Here is a 27,930-nt window from a genome sequence, read left to right on the forward strand (position 1 = left end):
ACAGGTGACTGCTACTCAGGAAAGAGAGGGAGGCCGAGGCCAGTTCGGGAGCTACTGCCGAAGGACCGGCAAGGACAAAGGCCATTTGGTCCGTGGTAAGCTAAGTGGATAGAAACCAGCAGGTCTACTATGAATACGGACTGGAGTCAGGAACAGAGCGAGGGCCTGAGTGAGGGGGTGGCTCAGTGGTAGTGCACGGTTACCTCGCTCTACAAAAACATGGATTCTATCCGCCATATCGGGTGCATGGGGATGAGAGCCCAGATTTTCAACCTCGCAGGAGTGCTTCCCCCTTATATCTTATGGCTGCTGCTGTGTTTGGTGCGCATTCTGAAGCAGAGTATTGCCATGGACAGAAAAGCCGTGCTGGCTACGGGTGCCACCAGGCTCACTAACCTGGACTGGGTTGCTGGCCAGACAGAGCAGCAGTTCCTTCCACTAAATGGCAGCCAGACATCGGGGATCTCTGCACACAGGAACGTTCACCGACAGAGCTAAGTGTCTGGTCCCATGGACGTGTACAACTGGAGAGATGGCAATGACTCACCCATCCCTATTCGAAGAAAGTGATCTCTCCCTGGAAGCAAATCATGTCACTCTTGCTGCTACCGGTTTTTAATGGTGCCTGTGAAAGGCTGGTTCTGCCCATTGCACCTTTCACTAATCAGGAGCCGCATTCCAGCTGCCCTACCAACTTTAGAAATATTTCAGAATTTCTGCCTTGCCTGCTGACCAGCAGAATGTCACCTGGGGTCCCTTCCTGCACTATCAACGGCCCCTCAGGACCCTGCTCTCTAGGGAGCAGGTCCTGAGTAGAGTCACTGGCCCCAGCCTTCATCTCCAGCTTTCCCCCTCCCCCACAAGCAGGCCTACAGCATGTGGCCACAAGTGCCCAGAGGGCTATGACAACCGAGGCCCCGCTGCCTCCAAGTGGCCTGTGAGCCTAACCAGGCCTTCCAGCCTGGGAAGGCGATAAGACTAGACACAGAGAAGGATACAGCAGGGGAGGGAAGGCAGCTGGGCAGGATTCTGGGCCTCGATCAGGCTTACAACACAGCTGAGACCGAGACACAGCAGAAAGAGCACAGAGAGAACTGCCTCAGGTCTCCTTCCTGATGCTAGGTGGTGAGGGCCTCCCTGTCTCCGGCCACTGTGCGCTTCACTGGGAGTCCGATGCCAGGGCAGCGCAAAGGTTTCCTGTCCCCACCACCGCCACCCTGCCTACCCAATCATGCCATGGCTAGGCTGGCCTTCCTTTCAGGGGACTCGGTTGGGCACAGAGTAATGCCATGCCACTGTGGGACGAGGAAGTCCTGGCATTGCAGAAATTGGCTGTGTAGGGTAAGCGGCCTGAGGTGCAGTCAACAGGAGGAGCCCAATGTGCTCCGTATCTGGGCCCCTCCGGATGAGTTCCTTCCAGCCTTCAGTCCCCATCCGCTCAACCTAGCCATGACTGTACTCCGAAAGCCTAAGGGCACCAGCGTGGTCATCCTCTGGGCTTCCCTGGACCCACTCCACCATGGACTGTTGTGATTTGCCTCTGGGTTTAGCCAGGAACATCCCTAAGAGGCAGACCAGATGTCCGAACCGAAGCTATGACTCCACTGTAGTTGGTTCCGAACTGAGTCAAGAAGTGGGGAAGGGAAGAAGTCACACAGAAACCCTCTGGCCTATATCATGGCCACAGAGAAGCCAACACTCACAGAAAAGTGACAGGAACTGGTTTTGGGGAAAGATCGCTTTGATGGCAGCACAGTGTGTTTCCCCTGAGTTCTTCTAAAACAGTGGCTCTCAACCTGTGGGCTGTGACCCCTTTCAAGGAGGCAGGGGCGGGGGCATCACCTAAGACCATCGGAAAACACAGATATTTACATTATCATTCATAACAGTAGAAAAATTAAAGTTATAAAGTAGCAATGAAAATAATTCTATGGTTGGGGGTCACCACAACAAGAAGAAAGGTAATAGGATCGCAGCACTAGGAAGGCTGAGAACCACTGGTCTAGTAATGCTCCTCCACAGTTCTGGTCAGCTTCCCTGAAGCACCGAGCCTCCCAGAGAGCTAGACAGACACCAGCACCTCAAAGATAAAGCAGCCGCTATAAATAGATGAAGACCTGACCCTGCCATCCTCAATTCGGAATTCCATGATTGCTTCAGAAAATAAAATTAAACCCACTGAGCCTGGCTGTCCCGCAGCTTGCTGCCCACGCCACTGCAGTTAAGAACACAAGTGTGCAGATTCCTCCTCTAACTCAGCAGGCCCATCTCCAATCTGAAAAAAAAAAAAAATGAAATAAAAATTCCTCAGAATGTCTACCCAGGCACCTAAGACAACTTAATTTAAGAAGTAATATTCAGACAACTGTGGTGGTACATGCCTTTAATCCCAGTGCTTGGGAAGCAGAGGCAGGCAGATCTCTGGGTCCAAGGGCAGCCTGCTCTACAAAGTGAGTTCCAGGACAACCATGTCAGTTATACAGAGAAATCCGGTCTATCAACAACCACCCCCCCCCAAAAAAAAAGCAATGCTATTCTTTCTTAGTAATACATATTTAAGTGTTTTAAAATAACATACGCTACCTGGGATTGGCTTCTAAGTGGCCCAGAACAACAGGGTGACAGGACAAGGAAGATGTGAAGAGGACACAGAGGCGCGGCGCTCCGCTCTACCTCTCCCCCCCCCCCCCCCCCCCCGCTTCCCGAGGTGCCTCTCCCCGAGTCTGAAACACAAATCCTAAATGCTGAGAGTCCCTTGGCTCGGTGGCTGATTCCTTTAAGAAGGATGCTGCTCGGAATGAGAGCAGACAGCACACTCAGATCGCACCAAAGCCTCGCAGCCAGCAAGCAATCCAAAACCCAACGGCGACGCTGAGCCACTCTCCCCAGCAAAGCTTCCGAAGTTATTTCTTGGACTGCCCTGAAGAATTGGTCTCCTTCACCAATTCTGCGCGACCTTGGCAGTGGGTCTAGAGAGAGTCGGCTGATTTGGTTAAGAGCCATTCTGGCACACGCCAGTCGCCTTCTCATACGGATTGTGTATTTTTCTAGCATCTGTAATCCCCAATTCTACCTTCATTAAATATGTCGCACTAGTCTACAAACCACTGACTCTTAGGAGTCCTAAGAATATTCAAAACTCGCTGGCCAGTTGGCCAGTTGGTGTTTTGTTCTTAGACTAAGATATGAAGACTCAGTCATGTAATACTGCACATGACAGACGCCCCCAACAAGAGGAAACCTGAGGGAACTAAGCTTCCTCCGTCTGTTTAGGAGAACCACTTAGTTAACAGTCCTCTTTAATGTCCCACCCTAAGTAATTGTCACTTTAGGAAACAAAATAGTACCACTGCTTCTGTGCCATGTTAGAGTTTCTATCGCTGGCAAATGCGGGGCACAAGAAACGCTGTACATCTCCCAGGACCGTGCTTAGCATTCTGTGGCCAGTCGCTGGAGTCTGAGCACAGTTAGTACGATGAGGGGCAACAGCGTTTCCGTTCCAAGCTCAACATCTAAGTCCGAGTCATCGAGTAAGGAAATATTTCATTACCACCCTGTACTGACGGAGACCTATATTAATTACTATTTGAATTAACCTCTGAGCCATGGTTTTCATCAGCACGTAGAAAAGACAGGGACAATTTCTAATTACATGCCACCTCGTTATAAGTCACTAGGCCGCCAGGAGTCTATCTGATGAGGCCGCCATCCTTTCCCTGGACCCAGGAAGAAGACTCCATAGGCCGCAGGCCTCTGTTCCTGGGTCAGTCCTTCTCCTTCTGTTAAAACTATAAAGTAAGACACTGCAGGTAGGAGCATTTACAGTAAGCGCATTTACATATGAGCTGAACGGCTATTACACTCTACCATAATATAAAGCTAGGTGGTCAAGAACCTACTGCTTAAAGTTCCAGGATCCCAGACAGGTACGCACACAGAACTGCACGGAGTTCCGAGCCACCACACCACCACGTTCACGTCACCGGGTCATGTCATAACTGTGCAAAAGCAGCGGCCGACGTGTCAAGAGAATCCAACAGAAGGAAAAAAATTACAACTTGAAAAACATGCTTTTTCGCCCTCTTCTGCTGCCAGCCCTTGTCTCTGTCCAAAGACAAGCAACCCAGCAGGCCACTGTGCGGCTCCTGCGGATGCACGAATCCAAGTGTCAGGTACAACGGGCGGGAATCGGGGAGGCAGGGCGGGGGATGTCACCCAGTGCCCCATCCACATCTCGGCAGGCACGTTCCTCAGTGAATTCACACTCCTAGAGCCACACCGGTTTCTGCAGTGTGCACTGTGAGTTGTCCTTCTGGATTGTACAGCCTTAAGTCCGGTGTTCTCAGGCCGTCCTTCAGGACACACATATTTAAAAGACTACAAGATTAAGGCCTTAGGGACGGCATTACATGATCTAAAAAAAAAAGTCAAAACACTGGAAAGCAGGTAAAAATAGATCTGTGTTCTCAAAAGACTGAGTTTCTCCATCATGATTAGAGCTTACCTCCTAATAAAGCAAAAATTATTTGAATGCCAGAAGCTACCAAACTCAACTCAACTCAACCAAGCATTCACCTTCCTAAGGAGAAATGACAGGGCTGGATGGCATATCCTGCTGAGCTACCCCCATGTGAACGCACACAGCACCTACGTGCCCGCCTTCTACGCTGCTGCTTTAGGGGCACAGCCTACACCAGGTGCCTCTAACGTAACTGGATACGGCAGCCACGGTGCACTGCAGCTCCAGATGCTGTCTGGAGCTACTGGGAAGGACACTACTGCTGAGACTAAGGCCATCAGCAAAGCGGGGGGAGGGGGAGTATATGGGAAAAGCAACAGGAGAATTAGTCAGTTAAGAATGTGTATTTTGACATCTAAAAGGTCTTTCAGAGAACCTTCCCTGTTTATGGACAGGACACGTAAAGATGACTGACACTAGGAAAATTATTTCTTCCAAAACTTTGTAACCATTCCAAGAACCACCATAACCAAGACTGCAGTTAAAAACCACTATGCCAGCCGGGCAGTGGTAGCGCACACCCTTTAATCCCAGCACTCGGGAGGCAGAGGCAGGTGGGTCTCAGTCTGTTCCAGGACAGCGGAGAAACCCTGTCTCAAAAACAAAACAAAACAAATCATATGGTAGGTGAAATAAGCCACACAGAGACAACAAATATTGTATGTTTTTCTTAAATGAAGAATCTAGACTTAAAATTATGTATGCATGTGTGTGTGTGTGTATAGCATGTATTTGTATGTGTATATATTTATGGCATAAAACTAGAAAGCAGCTCGTGAGAGGGGGAAAGAGTTTTAAGGGAATGGGAAAGATGCAGCAATGTGTGCATAAGAATTCGAAAGGGAGGAAGGGAAGCCAGCGGGGAGGTGGGAGTGGGGAGAATGGCTGGAAACAAGTATAATGCCATAAAAAACGCTATGGAAACCCATCACTGTGTATACTAACATAATGCTTTTTTAAAAAAAAATATCTAAAGATGAAACTGTACTGGGAAAATTATTTTTCCAAATAATCAATATTTGCAGTCCCTAAGAACTACTATCTCAATAACTCCAGCTGGTTAATAACAGAAGAAAACCATCAGGACCCTCAGCAGCTCATCTGACTACCCCACCACCACTAACAAAGCTTTAACTTGAGGACTCACGCAAACTACAGCTGCAGATCACGCTCAACTCTGCTGTAAAACTGTCCTTTTCACTGTTATTTTAGAGCCAAAATGGTGGCGCACCCCTCCAGAACGGCTACTGAGGAGGCTAAGACAGAAAGATCATTTGACAGGGTCCATTTTGCTATTATCATTGCTATTACAGATAACAAGAAATTGAAGTGTAGATTGTATATATATATATGGTATGCAGCATGATGTTTTTGATAAATATAAGTTACAGGGTAAATGATTACTAGGGTCAAGAAAATTAACATAGCTATCACTTTTTATCTTACTTTTTTTTTTTAGAATAAAAATAAAGTACAACTAAGGTTTCCTTTCACCCTTAAATACAGTTTCAATTTCTATTTAAAGACTCAAACGCACACAGGATGCATCAGATGGTGGCTAGGTGCTATGCATAAAAAGTCAACAAAAATCTGAAGAACTGAATGTACTCAAGACAGCAAAATACAAAGGAACCACGACACGACGCAGCATTGTAGAAATTAGTGCCTAAGTAACTAACTCTCAGCTAAGAGTTTTTTATTTCATTTTCAATTACACCTAAATCTGTGCTGTGGTCTGCTGTGTGGATCTAAAAATAAAAGGAAGAAACACTGGCGATTTCTACAGTCATTTTGTCTTCGCCACCTTCCTCTTGGCAAAGTTCTCCTCATACACTCAAGGATCCTCTCCAGAAGAATTCACTGTTTAATCAAGTTCTCCAAAACATCTTGGCCATTTACTAGGTTCCAAATGTTTTAGAAATCAGACCCTAATCCTTAATAAGAAAAACACCACAAGAGAATACTAAAAGACATTAGGCTGCCTTCAGTGAGCTTGTAACTTAAACAAAAATATGGGTTATTAAATATGGAACCAAGCCAGGCCTGGTGGCACATGCCTTTAACCTCAGCACTCAGGAGGCAGAGGAAGGAGGATCTCTGTGTTCAAGGCCAGCCTGGTCTACGGAGCAAGTTCTGGGACAGTCAGGGTTACACAGAGAAACTCTTGTCTTGAAAGACAATAAATATGGAACCGTGTTAGAAATTCCACAAAGGAGCAATCCATGGTTAGACAAGAGCACTGAGATCAGTAATGAGTCCCCATAGAAACGGGAGGGAGGTCAGTAAAGTCCACACTGGGACACGGAGCCTAAGGACAGAGGAACATGAAGCTGTGGACTTCACACCGAGTGAACAGTCTACAGAGAGTGGGGGGGGTACAAGTGCTCTCAACAGCTAGAAAAAGAAGACAGTGTAAGGTAGAAACTTGCTGTCAGGTGGGAGAGCCTGAAAAGACTTGGAAGTAGCATTTGGAACACAACCTAAGACAAGGGAGGGTTTTCAGCAGCAAAGTCAGGCTTGGGTGGACAGAATGGTGGCCAAAAGAGAACACAGCAAAAGCAGAGCCACGAAAGAAGAGAGAAACTGCACATAGGGATCACGAGCTAAGCCTGACTGGGGGGTGTTTTAAAGAGTAGATGACGGGGTCAGAAAGAAGGGGCAGCTTGCATGCCAGGTGGACAGTCAACTTGGGTTTCCAGGGGAAAGGCAAACTGCTGTACAGACATGGGAAGGATGTGACGTGGGCAGGAGTCATGAGAGCAGACCAGCAGAGACCAGTAAGGACTGATGGTGAGCAGCCAGGGGGATAGGATTTGCCCACCTTACCAATGTTCCACAAATGGGGGGGTTGCAAGAGTCTTAACTGGCATGGGGCCTGCATCCCTGAATGACGAGGGTATGGCTGCAGCCGGAGCTGGGGGTGGTACTTATCTCCTAGTAATCAATACACGGCTCGCCACACTAAACTCTTCCCTCTTAATATAAAAATGCACTCTGTCCAGCCATGTCTGCTCTAATCTCACCCAAGGTGATTGCTGCAGGAACCCACCGACACTTTTAACTGCTATATAGGAACACTGGCCAACTTGGTGCTTTGGAGAGCCAAACACACATGTGGTTCAAATCTGTATGGACCTGGAACAAGTGTTGAGTGGGTTATCTATTGATAGTCAGCCTATTCTAGCAATCCTTCGTTCATAACTGATTAAAATCCTTCAGAAAAGGTTCTTATAGCGAGGCAACATAGACACTATCTTCATTAACCCAACCAGTGAATCAGTAAGTGAGCTGTCTGACACCGTAAGAGACATCCTAAATTGGGACTGAGGAAACAGCAGTGAGGTCAGTCAGTAAAGCACTTCCAAAGCAACCGTAAGGACCTGAGTTCAATTCCCCCACCCCCCAAGAAAGCCAAGCACAGTGATGTATGCTTACAATCTCCAAGTTAGAGAGGCAGGAACAGGCAGATTCCTGGGGCTCACTGGTCAGCCAGCGCTGCCCACTTGAGGAGTTCCAGGCCAGTGAAAAACCCGGTCTCATGATGAACCAAAACAGTGGCTGATAACTTGGGAATACCCAAGGCTGTCCTCTGACCTCAACTAAGGAACATATGCACACGCCAGCACACGCAACAGGGAAGCCAACCTAAGTGACCCCATAATGGGACAATTCTTCTAAACACCACAGAAGGCTAGCAGAAAGTCCAGTGCCAGGAATGCTTCCTCTTTTAAAGCTGGGAGCCAGTGAGGTCCCAAGACCCCCAAACATCACAGTCTACTGCCACTGCTCTTAGCTGCCCTCCAGTACTTGGTGGTAAGAGCCTCTTACTGCAGACACCACACTTGAGTGGCAGAACATGGATGAATACAGCTGGTGCTGACCTGGAAGCTTCACCCTGACTGGCTAGCTTCCACAGCTCTGGAAGGTGCTGCACAGATTCCCAGAATAGAATGGTTTCCTCAGCTACCAGCATTGTGTGCTGTAATAACCACTGGCCCGGCAAGGGAAGCCCACTCTACAACAGAGGCACAAGCGCCATGGGAGCAACCAACCATTCTCTGATGGCAACACGGCCCGCTCCATAAACTGAAATCAGTGCCTGCTACTATTACCAGGGCCAAGAACTAAAAGCGCTCGCAAGCCCCAGGGGATAACTACTATTGTTATCCTGCTAAACCCATAGTTCTCGACTTAGGGGTCCAACGGCCCTTTCACAGAGGTTGCCTAAGACTATCCAAAAACACAGATATTTACATTATAGTTCATAGCAGTAGCAAAATTGCACTTAGGAAGTAGCAATGAAAAAAATTTTATGGTTGGGAGGTTACCACAACATGAGGGACTGAGGGGCCACAGCCTTAGGAAGGTTGAGAACTACTATGCTAAATGGCCATAATATTAAAGAACTCCTAATGATTGATCCTCCTACTCACAGACTAATGCAACTCTGAGCCCTCATCAGAGAAGCTGCTTTCTTGCGGTAGATGGTATAAACACAGAGCCCCACAGCTGGGGGGCTAAGTAAGAGACAGCATAGGACCCAGGCCTAAATAGACTATCGACATCTACTCCCTTCTCCCAAGGCTCAGGGGTCACTGTGGAATGAGGGGCAGGAAGACTGTAAGAGGCAGAAAAGATGGAAGGCAACAATAAGCGGAGTTTTCAAGACTCAGCAGAGCAGACGCATGGTTATGACAACATGCGCAAGATCAAGCCAGACAAAATCATAGTCCAGCAGGAAGGGAGGAGATGACAAAGTCCTACCCACAACAGAGGAGCCATAGGCCACCGAAGGGTGTTCGGAGGAAGCGATGTGGCTGGTCCCTGAGACGCTATCCCAGTCCTACACCCTGACACACTCTGACAGCACTAAGGAAAGTCTATAGATCTAAAAACAAATAAATAAAAAACCATGAAATTGGAAGAGTTTAGTGGGGCTATTTGGAAATAAGGAAACAGGAGATGGGTTTGATCAAAACACACACACTTTTTGAAATATATACACGTGTGTATATCTATATTAAATTCTGAAACAGTAAAAAAGAATAAAGCCTTAACGCAATCAGCAGACTATTGCAGGCCATGATATGCAACAATTCCCTTTTATGTCAAATATACTAAAGGCAAGGGCCAATGTTGCCTAGCAAACAAGTTTACGAGGAGGTTTCAAAACTCTTATCATTAGCCTAATCATATGCCAGGCATGGTAGCGCATGCCTTTAATCTAGGCACTTGGGAGGCAGAGATAGGCAGATCTCTGAGTATGGGGCCAGCCTGGTCTACAGAGCTAGTTCTAGGACAGTCAGCAGAGTTACACAGAGAAACCTCTGGGGTGGGGAGAGGGAAAAAGAGAGGAAAAAGGGAGAGGGAGGGAGGGAGGGAGAGAGAGGGAGAGAGAAGTGAGAGATAGAACAGGCTTCAGGGAGGGAAGGGTGGAATTAGCAGCAACTGGTGCTTTCTTGACTTAGTTCTTGGTTTTAAGAGTTTCACTATGTAGATCAGGCCTCACTTGAGATCTTCCCACCTCCAACTGCAGGGGACCTTCCAGCATGTGCCACCGTGCCCTTACCACATACCTATAGGACTCCAATGTCAGGACTATATCTGCTGAGATGAAAAACGTTTTGTTCTTCTAAAAATAATTTTTAGCAGCCATATGCAAATTTCTGGTCAAGCACAAAAATGTTCCCTGGAACCATAAACTATTATACCACGTATGTAAGAATATTAAGTATCAGAAAAATGTGCCGTATCAATTATTCCTACCTCCTCAACGCTGCCAACTCGAGCAAACCAGTCTTAGTTCAACCTATCTTACCCCAAATTCAAACTTATTCCATTTTTAAAATATTTTGCACAGGCATAATAAATAATGAAATGTATTAATCAGAAAGCTTACTGTATCACCGCAGAGATCAAACAAGCAAACTTAACACAATATGATGGGGGAGGCGCCATCAGACTCACCATGTTACAATCTTTAAAAGCAGTTTCATCTTGTGGGGGTTTTACAGCACTTAATGTGTCTCCCCATCTTCTATGAGCACGGCTTTGGGGGTTCGGTCCCTTTCCCACAGACTGCAGCGCTGCCGTATGAAAAAGCACGGCAAGAACTACTGCAGTACAAACTGCTAGCTGACGCTGACCTGAGCACAGGGCTGGGGAGCTGTCCCTCCTTACCGCTCAGCTTCCGGCTTCTTCGGCTACAATGTTACAATTATCTTTCCACTGTCTTTCAATTCCCAGAAGGTGGGTGGTACACATTTCCCTAAGGTCCATGAGCCCAAACATGTACCTCCTGTCACTATTATTATTCTATGAGATTTATTGATCTTATTATAAATAAAATCAGTAACATCAAGAAGTAGTTAGGAACAAGGTTGTATAGTATGTATTTATTGTGTTTATTATGTTTTTGAACTTGACAGAATTCAAGTTTTAGATTCAAGTTCAAGTGAGCTACATTTTAGATCCAATTCCTACTTCCAGGGCTGGGAATGGGAATCAGTGATAGATCACTGCCCAGATGCACAAGGCCTTGATTTAACACAAGCCCCCCCCCCCCTTCAGGGGCAGGGAGGTGGATGTCATATTTAGCCTCATAAATAAACCTAATTTTTCAACAAGTCCAATTTTTCAATAAGACCACAGAACTATCAACCACTGCTATGAAATAACAAACATGCATATTTATACAGCCGTGTCTCCTTGTTCCCAATTCATTCATACTCTGAAGAGGCAAGGCAAAGAGGAGCCTCACTTTCTGCTTTGCAGGGAAAGAGGAACCTCTTCAATGGCTAAGTATGCAAATTCCTAGTAGTGAACTCACAGGTCCACTAGCGTATGAACCGCTCTTTCCGCTGCCTCCCTGTGACCACACAGCAGGCAGACCCTTTCTGGTTGAGGCCATTGCTCGTTTCGGGTCTCCATCCATGCTGACTCCCTGGGCTCTGACATTATCCACCATCCCTTACTTGCTTTCCTTCCTACCCTGGACTTCATGGCCTACCTTTCAAAGGCACCCTTCCCACCTGCTCCTGCACACTCAAGGTCCTGCCATTTGTTTGTTTTGTTGTTAGGAGACAAATCTCTCCTAGCTGAGAGAGAGAGAGAGAGAGAGAGAGAGAGAGAGAGAGAGAGAGCGAGAGCGCAATCCAGCGAGTCTGCATCTGGGGGCCTGGCCTACAGCTCAGGGCATAATCAGATAGCCCTGTAGATGCGTAAGGACTAGAATAAAATGGGTGTCAAAATCCAGCCAACAGTACTCCACATGAGGTAGGCCACACACCATACACACACACCACACCACATCCACACACCACACATATCACAGACACACATATATGCGTATGTGCATACACATAGGCACCATAAATATAAGCATCAAATGCTTCTAAAGAACAGCTGGGACTATAGAGACGGGCCAGTGGTTAAAGTGCTCTGCTCTTCCAGTGGGAGCCTGAGTTCAAGTCCAGTGCTCACAACCATCTATAATTCCAGCTCTAGGGAATCCACTGCCCTCTGAAGACCTCCACAGTTTACATCCACACAACATCCACACATGTGTACACACACACACAAAACACATATGCATACTCATAAGTAACAACACATCTTTAGAGAAACAATCACTAGGCTCTGGTTTTACTATTTCGCCTAGAAGTCTTGAGCCCTTGGTATTGTCTTGTTCACCTGTGTACCCACAACACTCAGCACTCAGAATGGTGTCAAACCCAGGGACATTCCTAAGCAATCTCTGGGTCCATTAATAAACCTGGAACAGCTACCTCCGCTACCTCTGGGAGACGGTGGGGAAAAGATACGTGATGAAGCGAAGCCGTGTTGAGGAAAGTGTTCTGAGAACCTTTTCTACAAATGCGATTAAGGGATTGGGGTGGGGGATCTGCCGCAAAAAGGAAACCAGCAACAGGAGCCAAAGAAAACCCTTAGAACGCAAGCCCAGCTACAGCGTGCGTGAACTGGTGTGTTAGAGCTGGCCGTGCTGAAGAAAGAGGGACAACGGGAGAGAGCTGTGAGCAGACAGCAGGACTGGGGGTCAGCAGTCACTGCAGGACAAGCAGAAGAGGAGCCCAGGCCTGACAGGCCCGGAGGACGGAGAAGGAAAGTCATCAAGGTGGGGGAGGATCCGAGGCAGCTGCTCCACACTGAGTGGCCTGGAGGCCAGCCGGTTGGTAGGACAGTCCTTCCGGGAGCCTGACGCAATCCCGCCCCAGTTACACTCTCCGGCAGGGGTCTAAAGGCAACGAGTGCTCTAGCTCCTGGAACACTGTGACTGTTCATCCACCTCTGAAGGGAGTAGATTGTAGATAACTGTACATTGACAGAATTGTGGTCACATGGTTTCATGAATGTACACTAAAAGGATTTCCAAAATTAAAACTCATCATAAGACCAAAGAAAGCGCAATAGCAACCTTTCCCTATTTTTTTTCTTTCATTTCCTGCTCGTAACCCTACCTGAACCAGTGAGAGGTTAATAAGCAAATTCTCACACCTTCTCCCCTGGGCCACGCATGTCAATGCTATGACCCATCAATGGCCAAAGGCATTTACGTGTGGGCAAGAGGAAGTAGGGCATTATTGTGCAATGCATGTCAGTTTTACAAGGCCAAAAAAAATGGAAATGGGTGGTGATGACAGAGAAGCATTAGTCCACAGTCAGAGTCAAAGGCAGGTAAGACGGTAAATCGTGTGTTTTCCCACCATAAAAAACAGGCATGAGGGAAAGAGACATGCTCTGTGAAAGGTGGTACCATGATACATCTAGCACATCCATAACCTCCCAGGGTCATCCTTTCCTTCTTCCCTCCCATGCCACTTGTCCATGGGACATGTTCTAATCCGAGACAGAAGGAAGCACCAGACTGCCCTCCCACCTGGCCAAGGAAATCAACCTGGATTAGCATACTGGAACAGAAGACACACAGCCCCCACTACACAGCCAAGTCACACATGCACACATACTTGTACACATGCACACACACACACACATGCGCGTGAGCGTATGCGCACACACATGCACACACACTTGTATACATGCACACATACACACACATATACACCCACATGCGCGCGTGCGCGCACACACACACACACCCAGCTAACAGCCAACTCAGAGAAGCTATCGGCTGCCAGCCGACCACAGACATGGGTGGAATCCAGCTGAGCTCAGTACAAACCGACAACTCACAAACTGCAAGCTAACTCGGTGGCTGCTGTTCAAAGGGCTGAGCTTAAGGACCGTTAGGAACACAGAGCCGCAAGTAACTGGCAAAACTCACTAGGAAAACTGAGGTCCCTACGCTAGAAGTTGGTCCTTTGTCACTCCTGTGCCCCACTCACCAGCAACTGAAAAGCTTTTGGACGAAAGAGGACTGGACCAAAACTGTGGGGTTTGGCGCACAAACAAAATGGGCCTCAACCCTCTCAGAGCTCAAGCTAGAGGGTCCTCGGATAAGAAGCTCGAAGGATCAAGGGAGTCCAGTTCTTCTAAGAAGCTGAAATGAACAAGGGGCACAGGCAACCTGAATCCAGTAGCTGTGCCCACTACGTAAGTAAGAAACAATGCTTAAACTCGGTAGAAAAGTAAAACGTGGTATTTTCAAAGCTGGGCAGTGGTGGTGCACACCTTCAATCCCGGCACTTGTGAGGCAGAGGCAGGTGGATCTGTGAGTTCGAGGCCAGCCTGATCTACAGAGATAGTTCCAGGATAGGCTCCAAAGCTACAGAGAAGCCCTGTCTCGAAAAGAAAAGAAAAGAAAAGAAAAGAAAAGAAAAGAAAAGAAAAGAAAAGAAAAGAAAAGGGAAAAAGAAAACAAAAAAGTGAAGCATGATTTTTTTAAAAAAAAAATCTGTATTTTCCCATTATTGAGCCCATAATATGTATGAAAGAAAAACTGGCACTAAAGAAAAAGAAAAAGGTTGAAACTGTTTCCCAAGTTCACTGAATCCAGATATACAGAGAAGCTACAATCTAGAAAATCCCACCCCTTCCCAACTAAGAATGTAGGGACAGCCGCAGAGAAAAACGATCCACTTAATGGTAACACTTACTTTGGAAAATAAAACGAAAAGAAACAGGGGTTATGGGGACTTAGTTCAGATGCAGAAAATCACCACTGCGAAAGACAGGCACTCACAGCCAGAATCTATTCCACCATAGTCCCCACTTCCACGGTCTCTAACAAACGGGCCCGTGGGTATTTCACACACACACTCACAGGTAGTACCTGGTCCAGTGCTGCGACCTATACACATGCGTTCATGCTCATTCATTCATATTACAGCCATTCATTCATATATTCATATTCATTCCCCTCCCCTGGCCTAATTTTACCTGCGATCCGCTGATTTATTTGAATTGTTGTTAGCTACTTTAGATGACATTCTGAATTACCCCAATTTCATGTTGCAAAATAATACACTGTGTTCCCCTTCCATTAGATTATTTTTAGCCTAAATATATTATGCACAAAACTTCCTGTCATCAAGCACTAAGTTGGAATTCAGACAGACTGCTGGACATCTGTGAAGCCAGCCACCGTTTCTGAAAAGTCTGGTGCTCTAAGGCAGTGTCAAGCGGCCCGAGCTGCACTGCTGCAAGCCTGGCTGGCCTCTCTGCGCTCCTCCAGAAACCGCGGACAGGCACCAGTGCCCTCCTCGGGACAAAGCAGCTTCTCCAAGGTCACACAGGAAGTGAGAACCAGGCTCTAACACAGAGTCCATGATCTCAGAAAGCATCCACCACTGAGCTCCAAGGCCTGCTGGGTAATGCCTGTCAACCGGCTCCACCCTAGCTATGGCACTGTAAGAAGGCCAACACAGAGAGCCCAGCGGACCTAGATACAAACTGCAAAGGAGAGAAACGGTCCCTAAGGTTTGACTGAGCCCTGGGCAAGCCACTGTCCAAGTGCTAACTCAGTAATTCATCCCTGCTCATCTTTTGAGATGTAAAATATTTCCATAGAAACAATGAAAAGCTATCCAACAAGAGCAATCAAAGAAAAGAGCCCACTTCACTAGCCCCTTCTGCGCTAAGAAAGTGCGTCAAGAGGGCTGAGCCCTCAACTCGGGAGCTTAGGGACAGGAGGCAAGGACGGGTCCTTGAGGGTTTTGACTTGTTTCTTACTCTAATTTCCTGTGTCCTCTCCTGAGCCACCCAACAGCACAGCGAGGCTCCAAGAGGGAAGCAGGAATGTACAGATCCCACAGTAGAAGGTACAGAGCTGGCTACAGCTGAGGTCAATTCCAGGCAAAAAGAATGACCGTTGTTGAGCAATAGTGGCACATGCCTTTAAACCCAGCACTCGGGAGGCAGAGGCAGGCAGATCTCTTAGTTCAAAGCCAGCCTGGTCTACAAAGCGTGTTCTAGGGCAGCCAGGGCTACACAGAGAAATCTGGTCTCAAAAAAAACAAACAAAAAAAAACCAAAAAAACAAAACAAAAACCAAAACCAAAGAGAGAGAGAGTCATAGAAAAGGCCTCGCTCTAGGTAACCAGAAACAATAGTTAAGATATCAAGGTGTAAGGCCAGATGTGTTGTCACATGCCTTTAATCCAAGCACTCAGGGAGCAGAGGCAGGCGGATCTCTGCGCTCAGGGGCAGCCTGATTCACACAGTGAGTTCCAGGTCAGCCAAGGCAACATATTGAGATCCTGTCTCCCTGACCCCAACAAAAGGTATCTGTGTGTACAATTTTGAAATTACTTCAAAATCCTGAGTTCATCTGAGTGGTCACATACTTTTGAGTGGCATTACATATCTGGTTCTTATAATATAGAAACCTGAGAAGGAGGAAGGCCTCTTACATTTTACACAGCTCTTTTGCTTAGGGCTGAGCGTGTTCGGTATTTCACCAGACAAAGGGGAAATGAGTGACCAAGAAGTCAGCAGGAAGGTATCCGATGGGTGGTCAGCACACGTTTATCCTCATGAGTCTCTTCCAGAACACTTCCAGCTGCTCTCACTGTTCACTGTTCACTTCAACGCCTCAAAGGCAGAACCTTTCCCAGAAAGCTCCAGGCTTCCCAAGGACACTGAGGTCCGGCAGTCTTCCACCTCCCCTGGCGACCTAGGCAGCTGTCAGAGCGTTGGTCCCCAGCACAGGTTTAGCATAGATATACTCTTAGTATATGCCAGGCTACTGAGGAAGGCGCTACCCACCACTATGGTCAAAAGCAAGCAAACCGCAGCATCAAAAGTCGCTGGCCCAGTTCCCCAAACAGAAGGAATCCAACGATGCCCTGAGCCCAGGCAGCCTTCAGCTCCAGCCCCGCCACGCTTCCTCTGACCGCTAACTGGACACTTTAAACTTTTTGAAATGACTGCCCTTTTTTTTACATGAACTCATCCTGTATGGCTGCTGGCGGGAGCTACCTAACATAACTATAGTAGGTCCACACACTGGAGTCTGTAGGAAATGATCTACCCAATACCGTTTGTCTGGTCATGTCTGGTCGGGGAGGGACATGTTATAAGGGGGTTCGTTCATGTCGGTATGCAGATACATGTGCGCACACATACGGAAGCTGTGAGACAGTGTCTTGCTCTGTTACCCTCTCCGTTCTTGCCTTTTCACAGGGCCTCTCTCTAACCACAAGTTAGCTAGTCTGCTTAGCCATTGGGTTCTTGGAACTGGACTTCCCTTGTAATGCTAGGGTACACGCATGAACAGCCATACCTGGCTTTTCACATGGGCGCCGAGGGTTAAAACCATGCCATCATGCTGCCAGCACTTGACCCTATACTCTTACCGCGTTCCTAATGCACAGCCCTCTCAGATTACCCGAGGTACAGAAAGCCGAGGGGTCCCTTCGTGCTTTGTATTCCTGAGCAGTCGATTTTAAACTGTTTTCCTATTAGGTACGATGTAGGTGCTGCGCTGTGCTGGAGCCCCACACTCACTCAGATACCCCGTGCACGATGGCTAGCAGTGTATGCTTTGCTTTACTGCTAGTTTTAATAGAGTTTGGCATCACTCTTGAAAACCATCTTGAGATACTGTTTTATGGTATTTGATGTATTGGCAGCATCTGGCAGAGGGACACGGTGAAGAGCTGCTCACCACTGGCCATGGTTAGACCTAGTAGCCAAGCAGGGTCATACGGAAGTAGGTCCGTCTATGCTGTGCTGCATTGTGTGCCGTGTACCGTGAACCATGAACTGTGTGCAGTGTGCTGTGTACCATGTACTGTGTACTATGTGCAGTGTACCATGTACCGTGTATGTCATGCACCGTGTACCATGTGTGCCGTGTACCACGTACCATATGTTATGTGCCATGTACCATGTGCTGTGTACCATGAGAGTCGTGTACCATGTGTGCCGTGCACCGTGTACTATGTGCTATGTGCCATGTACCATGTGCTGTGTACCATGAGTGTCGTGTACCGTGTACATTGTACCATGTGCTGTGTACCGTGTGCCACATCTGACGGGGGCTATACTGGGCATAATTAAAGTGACAGACCCTTTGGGCTTACATTTCAATTTTAGATATATTCAAATAAGTTTTATTTTACTCCAGGAGCCAAAATGCAAAATAAAGTGAGTGCAAACTAAGATGTCATTACTTTAAAAAGTGGTTTTGTTTGTTTATAAACAGAGCAGCAAAGACACATCTTGCAGTTGACACCTTCTTAAACTTGGTGAAATATAGAAATAAACAGAGCTGCTATGTTCAGATTCTGTGGCCTGGGCTTTGCCCAGTTACTGCCGATTATCTTAGGGGCAACACCACCTTGTCACTGCTTTCCCTCTCCTCAGTCATGTTTGCCTCAGAAGATAACAGAGACCACAGAAGAGGGAACTAAAGGTAGCGTTCTCACGGCAACAGGAGCCCTGAAATCAGGAGAGGGGTGTGTGTGTCTGTCTGTCTGTCTGTCTGTCTGTTTTGTCTGTGTGTGTGTTGCCCTCAAAGCTTCCCCAGACTGTGTGCCCAAATTTGCTTTTCCAGTACAGAAGACTCAGTTCCAAGGTGAAAGAGTTCCAGGTTCCAGAAGCTTCCCCTTGCAGCTTACACAGTCTTTGCCAGGACACAGTAAACCTTTTAACCCCAAGGTACTGCCGTCTCCCAGAGCTGTCTCATATCCCAAGCTGGGCAGATATAGAAAAGCTACTACTAAATGGGCCCAAATGCCAAACGCATAGTTAGTAACACAAATGCAAAGCTCACCAACAGAAACCTAAAAAGACAAAATGCTTGGTTTTGCTTTTGTTTTTATTTTTTGTTGTCAGAAAATACAGCTGCCAACAGAAGGAAATTTCTTTCGGTAAGAGAAATGTTTCAAATCCTGCCAACTAATCTAAGGGGGAAAGAAGAACCTTAAGGCGAAGTTAGATCTTTTTCAGGACTTGAATTAGTTATAAAAAAAATATTTTTAAAACAAAAAGATTTCCTGTTTATACCACAAAAGTGATGAAAAACTACAAATTCTTCCACACAGTGTCATTGGTTTCTGATTTTACAATCCTATCAGCAGAACATCTCACAAATATAAAGGGTGAGAAAATAAATAGTAAAGTAAAAACAGCCCGCAGCTCGGTTAGTTTATGAAGTGCTAAGAGTACAAGAAGCAGTGGAGGGCACTTAGATGAACTACTGTATTGATCCCCATCTGCACATGTGAAGAAACTGAGTCCTGAACGATGTAACTTATCTCTGCTCAGTGGAACCAGTCATCTGTCCAAAGCCACAGCTTGTGTAGACAGCTCGGGAGGGATTCAAACCAGAGCTGGTCAACGTCAGAATCACAGCTTTTAACTAAGTGAAACCATGTATCCTTAAAACTATCCATTTTTCAAACTGATGTGTTTCCCTCTGGCATTTCCTACGATTATGATTTAACCACAGTTAACATGGCATTTTGTGCTCTACTCTTTGAAGCCTTCCGTTTCCCCGGAGCATGATCTACAACGTCTACCTGATATTCTGATATAATTCAGCAAAAATTTAACCACCCCCAACTTCTCGGTGTGGCTGCTCTCTTTTCAGAGCTGACAGGCCTCCAGACTGCTGCTTGGGACAGGTAACTGACACATTGCTCTGGCCACATATAAACATCGTCATACACCCATGGCCTTTCCAAAGGTTTGTAGTTTTTAAACTTCTGGCAGCAATAAGATAACAGGTCTCATCACACTTTGGGAGGAAATATTTTAAATGTTCACAGCTTGATAAGAAGGGTTATTTTCATTAATAATTTGGGGGTTTTCATTTTGAGAATGCATGGGTCTTGCAAGGTAGCCCAAGCTAGGCTCAAATGTAACAGTGATTCTCCTGCCTGGCCTCTGGTTACAGATATGTACCACTGAGTCTAGCATAAATTACTCCCATAACTTACAAGCCTTTGTGTTTAGTGATGGACTAAGTTCTCTCCACCTACACCACTGACTATGCCCTTCCCGTTTTCCTACGAGGCTGAACTCAAGAGTACACTCAGGTACCGTCCCACGCTAAGGCAGGGCCCTGGGAGCAACAGGTTACCCTCCCACACCCGTCACCACACATCATCTCAACCGGCAGTTCCCCGCCCTCCCCAAAGCTCCACTGCCTCCTGGCTGGGCTATTTCAACAGCCTCTGACTTTTTGCCTCTAGCCTCTCTCAAGCGCAATCCATCACACATTGCCAGACTAACCTTTCGTCTCCATTTCCATCATGGAACCTCGGTGAGGACTTCACCCAGGCTGAACTTCCAACTGCACTACAGGGCAACCCTCTCCTTGCTCTCCAACCTGCTCCCCTTCTCCTGGCCAGCACTCCTGTCTCCCAAAGAGGCTCCTGGGACTGAAGCCTGGGAGGAGGAAGCGTGGGCAGCAGTGTGGGCCAGTGCTCTGTTCCTCACCAAAGGGCCATGGCTCTAGGCAAGCCACACTCAACAGAGGGCACCGGGCCACAAAGCCCTGCCCTGGCCACTGTGGGCTGTTCTGGATGGGCTATCCGGTTCCTCTGGCTGATGTCCTGGCCCCTGTAGGCTGCTCTGGATGGGCTATCCGGTTCCTCTGGCTGATGGCCACTCATCATTTTGTTCACGTTACTGCGACCTCTCCATTCTATCAGGAGAGACCCTGTCACCCTCCTGACTCAGTCTTCACCGCTAACACACTGACCACACCTCATTACATTTCCCTAACACTTCCTCACACGCGCTGCCTTCGTCACCCATGTGGTCACGTGGTAATCTGTTCTTCCAAGCAAGGGGAAACATTTCCAGTATCTCCAGAGATTAGCACAGCCATAACTTGACACCAGAATGCCTCCAACAACTATAAAGTCAGACCAAAAGGTCAGCAAGACCAACCTACAACTCTGCACATAATTCCGGAAGCTCATAAAATCAGTTTTCACCGGGCAAACCCATGCTTCCAAGTGCCAAAGAGATCACACGGGAAGTCCACGCTGAAGCTGCTGGCTGCTCTGCAAAGACATAAATCTGAAAACATGGAATTTCCCCCTGCTCTTCATGGCTGCGTCTCCAGATTCATTCACCCCCTTAGAGCTGACAGGGCCATGGACCTCTCTCTGTGCAGAGATTCACATCTGTGCAAACTGGAGAGGCCTGCCTTTCTGAAGTTCGTTCCTGAAATCCTGTTGGCAAGGCCAGATCCCTATCTCACTGTGGGCCTTAGCCAAAGGGACCATAGCCCTAACATGTCTCTATACAGTCCCTTTCCTAGAGCCAATTCATGTCAGCACTTGGCTCCTCCCCAGGTCTTCCATGGATGGTTTTCGGGTTTCCTGTCCATACCATGTTATAGTATGGCAGTGCAGTGACGATCCACAGGTCACCAGATTGACCCACAGCATCCTGTGAGAACCAAGTGCTAGCAATGTTCTAATCAGATGCCAGGAATGTGGTAATGGGGCCATGATAACTTACCTCCTCTTCCCTACCCACATTCTGAACCAGCGGGGAGGGCCACACAGGGGCCACCTCCCAATGCCTACAATAAGGAACCTCTACACCAACTACCTGGCCCAACTGCACTTGAAGTCTTTTCCACAGAAGACGCCCAATAAGGCTTTCCTGGAGGAGCAGGCTGAAGTCAGCCCTCTCTGTGGTTACAGGAATACACAGGGCCTTCTCCAAAACTGCACAGCCAAGACAGCAGATCTGGAGGACACAGGTGTGAGGGAGGGAGATGCTCTCCACAGGAGCAAGCAAGTACTAAGGGAGGTTCCCACAAATAAGTCACTTCTCTGGGCAAGGAATGGTGATGATAACATCTAAGCAGTCTGTAACTCTGCTCAAAGGCCATGGTGCCGGGACACACACATACACAGGCACGGGCACAGACATGGACCCAGCACACAGAACACAGAGTGCTGCAGGTGTGGCATGTCCCAGCTACGCAGTTGCCTGTGCCCGGCAGCCAGGGTAGGTGTAGGAAAGACGCAGAGCAAGCGCCAAGAGTGAACTTTTGTTAGAGTTCTACAAGAAGGAAGAGGGGGCGTGCACCTTATACACAGACTGGAACGCGAAAATTGAAGCCTGTAGGGTGGTACTGAAAACAACAGTTCCAGGGTCACGTGTGAAAACAAAACTGACGCTCTGATCCTGAAGCAGACCTACAGAAGGCCAAGGCCAAAACACGTAGCACAGGAAGAACAGGAATGCCAACGGAGGCCGCAGGAGGGAAGGCTCGGGTCCCCAATGGCCTGCTCATCCAAGTTCAGAACAAGAATCAAGAGATGGGTGGTCAGGAGACCTAAGCTTGAAAGGAAGCTGCTTCTCTCTGAACATGAACATCTTGCCCTGGCAGCACCATGCTCCCTGGACTACCTCAAAGCAGCTCTTCCTTAAATACACAGAAACCATGAGTCAGGCAGTGCTGGCGCACGCCTTTAAACCAGCACTCTGGAGGCAAAGGTAGGCAGATCTCTGAGTTTGAGGACAGCCTGATCTACAAAGCTAGTTCCAGGACAGCTAGGGCTGTTACACAGAGAAATCTTGTCTCAAAAAGCAAAAAAGAAATAAAAAGGAAAAGGAAAAAGAAATCATTCTGGCTTACAATGAATAAACTGTTCCCAACAGATGCTGTCGCTTGTCAGCTTCTCTCTGCATATACCTACCACACATCAGAATTACTCCTGAAACAAGTTCCTAATCCTAATGACAGAAAAGAGAGTAAAATGTATCAGTAAATACAAAGTTACTTATCCTGGAGGGCCATTGTTTTAATAGCACGTTCTCCGGCTACTCACTTTCCCTTCTATCCTAACTAGCTTGCCAAAGAATGGCTACAAATTATCCACATTGATGTAAGAAAGTAACATCCCTCCTAACAGCCCAAATACAGTGTAACAATCTATATAGTCCATTTTCTGAATCCTTTTCGTTTCCAAAGTATACACACTGGAAAAAACAGTCTTCGAGTCCTGCTTTTGGGGTTACAAATGGCAACAAGAGCTGACACTATCAACCTGAACCAGACCAAAAAAAGGCAGACCAGAAAAAGGCTACCACCAAACCCCAGCATACAGGAAAGAGTAGAGAAGAAAGACCTGTGGGCAGAAGCAGCATGGGAGAAGATTCAGGGCCCCAAGGGACTCCTCACTATGGCCCTGGGTAGCAGCAGTCAGGAAGATGGGTGCCACAGGACCATGTCAGAAACAGTCCAGTAGACAGGCAGGCTCTAAGAAACACGTAGAGATTTTTAATTCAGCAAAGTCGACTTGCTGAGAGGGAGACTACATTTTTTGGGAGAAATACACTAGTAACTTTTACAAGATTTGAACTTCTGTTTTCAATGCTTGAAGCAGCATCTTCTCAGGACCTTCTCCCTTTCTAACTAGGAAGTGAAACAAATCCACGACCAGATAGAACAGTGGGCTGGGGTAGACAGTACTCTCCTGGTCTACCTGATACAGGTCGGACTGGTTTAAGTACTGTGTTGTGATCCATTAGCAGGAACCCAATGACAGGAGTTCATCTCTGAGTTCTAAACTACTGAGAGCTGCAGAAAGACAATTGTCAGCCATTCTCCAAGGTGTAAACAAGCCTGAACTTTTGTGACTCCTTCACAAAGTGAGCATCCTTCCTTTGCCATCAAAGACCGTGGTCATCCAAAAGCTAGGACAAAGACTTTCCAGCTGAATGAAGCAGCAGAGCCTGCCACTCAGACTCCAAGCACAGCTGAGCTCCTAATGTGTGCACAACAAAGTCCAGAAATTACCTGTTGTGTTCAGTTTTGCCCTTACGAATGCACTGACAACACAAAGTTTTCGTTTTCTGCTGGGCACTCACAGCCAAACGGAATGACTCGCAGCATCCTAGTCGATCTCAGCGCTCCTCACAAACTAGGTATGTGCTTCATGCAGAAGCTTGTTTTTATTTTTCTACACATTTGCTTTTAATTTTTGTACATGCATGCTTCCCCTACATGTGTATAAACCACTTCCATGCTTGGTACCCACAAAGTCAGAAGAGGACACTGGGTCCCCTACAACTGGAGTTGAGGACAACTGACAGCTGCCATGTGGGTGCTGGGAACTGAATCATGGTCCTCTGAGAGCAGCTGGTGCTCTTAACTGCTGAGCCACCTCTCCAGCCCCTATTTAAGTCTGCTTGCTATTTTATTGTTGTTGTTTTTGCTTTTGGTTTTGTTTTGTGGTTTTGTTTTGGGTTTTGCTTTTTGTTTGTTTGGTTGGTTGGTTGGTTGGTTGATTGGTTAGTTTTTCAAGACAGGGTTTCTCTGTGTAACAGCCTTAGCTATCCTGGAACTCGCATAGAAGACCAGGCTAGCCTCAAACTCACAGAGATCCACCCTGCCTCCACTTGGGATTAAAGGCGTGCAGTACCACACCCAGCTGCTGTTTATGTTTTTTTTAATAAGTGGAAACGTGGTAAGGATAAATAGTGGTTCAGATAATTGGAACTCTGAAGATCAACACTCCTGAAACAAAGATTAAAATTTTAAGGGTACCAAAAATATATTCCATTTTAAGTAGAAACCAAATGTATTCAAGCTTATAACAATGTATTGAATCTTCAAGGACAGTGTTATAATTGTACAAAAGCCAGAAATATACCGTGTGAGTTTCTTAACTTTTTACGTGTGTGTGTGTGTGTGTGTGTGTGTGTGTGTGTGTGTGTATACACCATGGCACTCATGTGGGGATCATAGAACAACTTGCAGAAGTCCAGTTTTTTGTTTGTTTTTTACACCATGTGGTTCACAGGAACTGAACTCAGGTCGTTAGGTTGGGCAGCGAGTGGCATTACACTCTGAGCTATCCCACCAGTCCTGGAATACAGTATTTCTATTTGGAAAAGTAGGATCACCACTCAAGATTTTATCACTCCTTTTAAAAGTCTATGGGCAAGGAACACACCCAATGACATGCAGTTGACATGTGACAACTTTATATACACCTATGCAGGTGCTGGGTGTCACTAAAGGACAGGGATAAACTCTGAGCGCTGCTTCCTTCTATGAAGGTGCGCTGTGAGCAGCCTAGGGTGTACTCACACAAAGACGCTAGGGCATCACTGCGTAATGTGATGCACTATACATGCAGCCCTTCAAAGACCAAGTGTCGTTACGTGACAGGTTTTGACTCTGTATAAGGTTGTGGAGATGATCTGTTGTCTTGTGTGTTAGCCGAAGCAGTCTCCAAGTATTTCAGACACTCCACAAGACAGTGTTCATACCCAGGACCAGAACGATAGAGTACCACAACAGCAAGCCTTGTAGCATCCTGGGCAACTCTGCCATGGGCAGTGAGAAAAAAATGCCCAGCGGACGGTACCCTGGATAAACACTGGAGAGAAACTTCAAGAAAAAAATAGTTCTGCAATGAGACAAATAATTTAACACTGGTTGTGCCTTGAACACTGAGGGAAGGATTAGCACAAAGCCCACTCTGTGAGGAGCCTGTGTCTCTCAGGTTGAGGAGACGGGACCTCACAGACTAAAATGGCCACCTGCGGCCCCTCAGTTTCTCTCCAGGAAACGATTCTAAAAAGCTCATGTGTACAAGATCTCAGTCTGTTCTTCACAGTCGTCTAGGGTGTGGGCTGCTCAAACAGGCACACCAAAGCTCTTTCTCCAGAGCAGCTGACAGTGCCACAGGCTGGCACCTGGGCCTGTCCCTGCTTCAGTCGCCTATACCCACTAAATACTGTAAACTTGGGAAATTATATTTAAAAATCTCTAAAACTACATTCTATCCCTCTATAAAATGACAATGACTATTCCTACCTCAGCATTCTCCCTGCGCCTACCTCCGGATCCAGTGAGAACTGTTTGTGTGGACAGCTCAGTAGAATGCGAACGCACCGAGTCCATGCTCTATAAACGCCAGCTATTTGGATCATTAGTCTTCTTTTGAGAACTTTCATCTTTCTGTCCCAGACTAGGAAGCAGGATAATTCTCCAGGAGCTTCACTAAGTTTTCTCTTTCCCAAAAATGGAGCTTCCTCGTGTTCTAGCTGCCATTCACATCTCAAACTCCAGCCCCGAACTTATTCTATGTTTAACCCCTTCCTTACCCAACAATCACAAGTCTGGAAACGAGAAGTCATTTGTTCAGAGTCTGGGGAACCTGGAGCTTCCGGGTCTGACAGACTTGGGTCGGACAGAATCAGACATTTATACGTCTACACTCACTGAACCTGACCGGGTCACTGGCCAGAAAAGATACTGTGACCCACTATCTGAAGTCACCCACTATTTGAAGAACAGCAGTTCTAGGAGAAAAGAGCAACGGTTATTTTCTAGAAAGACATCCATAACCCAATGCAGAGAGCATTGTGAAGCTGGGGAGACCGACTAATCCCTCGACACTGACACTTTCAGGACCAGAGACTTGGCAGCCCCTTCTGTGTAACCAACAGCATGAGCATCACCTGGGTAACTGCCGTGTGGCCGTCCTGCTGGATGGAGGTGCATGCAAGTGTGAACTTTTAAATGAGTAGTCTGGCGAACGTGAAAGCTGTGTGGCACATCACCACTGCGGGCCACTCACTCTTGTCTACTCATCAGTTAAGACTGTAGTCTGAGGAACCTTTTTAATTAAAAACAAAATCAAGGACTGGAAAGATTGCTCGGAAAGTACAAACATTAGCTGCCGGGTCTGATGCCCTGTTTGTATCCCAGGGCTCACATGGTGGGAAGAGAGAATCAACCTCCACAAGTTGTTCTCAGACCTTCACAAGCACACCGTGGCATGGGCGTGCACACGTGTGTGCACACATGTGCACACACACTAAATAAATAAATGTAACTTTTTTTAAACTTGATGGGTTCAGCAACTAAAGGTCAGCTGAAAAGAGCAACTGTTCACCCACTAGGCCATACTGCTTTACCACGCGCTTCTGGCACAGTGCGTGCTCACTTGGCCTCACCATATCCTTGGGTGGGTGGCTGGATCAGAATCCCCATTTGTAGGATTCCTATCTGGCCTTTCTGCTGTAGGAGTTCAAGTTTCCAGCCAGCACAGAGTATGAATGTACGGTCTCCACAAATGTTTTCATCTCCTCAGAAGAGGAAGTGTCTTGAAGGTCAAAGGGACACTCTGAATATTGTGTGCCGAAGCATCACAAAATGCCACAGACACGGCAAGCGCAAATGGGCGGTGTGGACAGCCACAGCACGAGCTGGCAAGGCTCCGCCAAAGGATATGCTGTGTGGTTGTGGGGTATCGCTTGTACTTTTAAAGCCCCTTTGCTTTTCTCATGCAAGTGAAAATGGTCTGCGTGCACTGGTAGCCCAGATGCTATGCAAGCAGATGCTAGAACTGAGCCAATCAGAACTCACGCTCCTCTGCCACAGACTGCAGTGGGACAGCCTCAGTCTCCTCAGCTGAGAAATGCAGATAATTCCACCTAATACCTGCCTGGAGTTGCTCTTGGTGAGTAATGAAGAGACTCAGCACAGGCTGTACGGTGGACCTCGGTGGCACAGCCTATGTTTACCATGTAAAGTCCTGGACTCAACGCCTGACTCCCACAGTTGTTTTCTCATTTCTACACGCATGCTGCCGGCACAGTAACATGTGTGCACAACACACATGCTCTCACGCACATGTGAGCGCGCACACACACATACACATACAATTATGATTATTGTTAGTTATCTTTTAAGATATCTTGTTCTTTGCTTTTCTTCAATGCCAAACAACAATTTAAACAAGACTTTGAAACTTTCAGGTGAACATTTTTCTGACATGATCAACATATCTGAAATTGGTTAAAGCAAAAAATCCAAACACAAACAAGGTCAAGTACATAAGAATATATAAACTACCAAAATGGAGGCTTTTAAGTTTCCTCTAAAGATTAATGATTAACAGTTCAGGGGCCCCACCCATACATAAAGTAATTGCCAGGCCCACTCATTATAAAATACACCTGATATTAAGGCACTTTTTGTAGAGTTACGCTGAAAC

At 47.0% G+C, this 27,930-nt stretch overlaps 1 protein-coding gene across 4 annotated transcripts in view; it reads right to left on the bottom strand.

The window, feature by feature from the left end:
* The window catches only part of Chd7 (chromodomain helicase DNA binding protein 7), a 177,841-nt gene that overhangs the window by 142,034 nt on the left and 7,877 nt on the right, over window positions 1–27,930 (bottom strand). The window contains exon 1 of one of the 4 annotated variants that reach the window (XM_048419824.3): window positions 2,180–2,201. The exons of the other annotated variants lie outside the window; for them this stretch is intronic. The gene's annotated coding sequence lies outside the window, so the exon portion shown is untranslated. Of the gene's footprint in view, window positions 1–2,179; window positions 2,202–27,930 lie in introns of those variants that run through there. 4 annotated transcript variants of the gene reach the window in all.

This window comes from Myodes glareolus, chromosome 16 (assembly GCF_982192425.1).
Source record: "Myodes glareolus chromosome 16, mMyoGla1.1, whole genome shotgun sequence".
In the NCBI taxonomy this organism is placed as follows: domain Eukaryota; kingdom Metazoa; phylum Chordata; class Mammalia; order Rodentia; family Cricetidae; genus Myodes; species Myodes glareolus.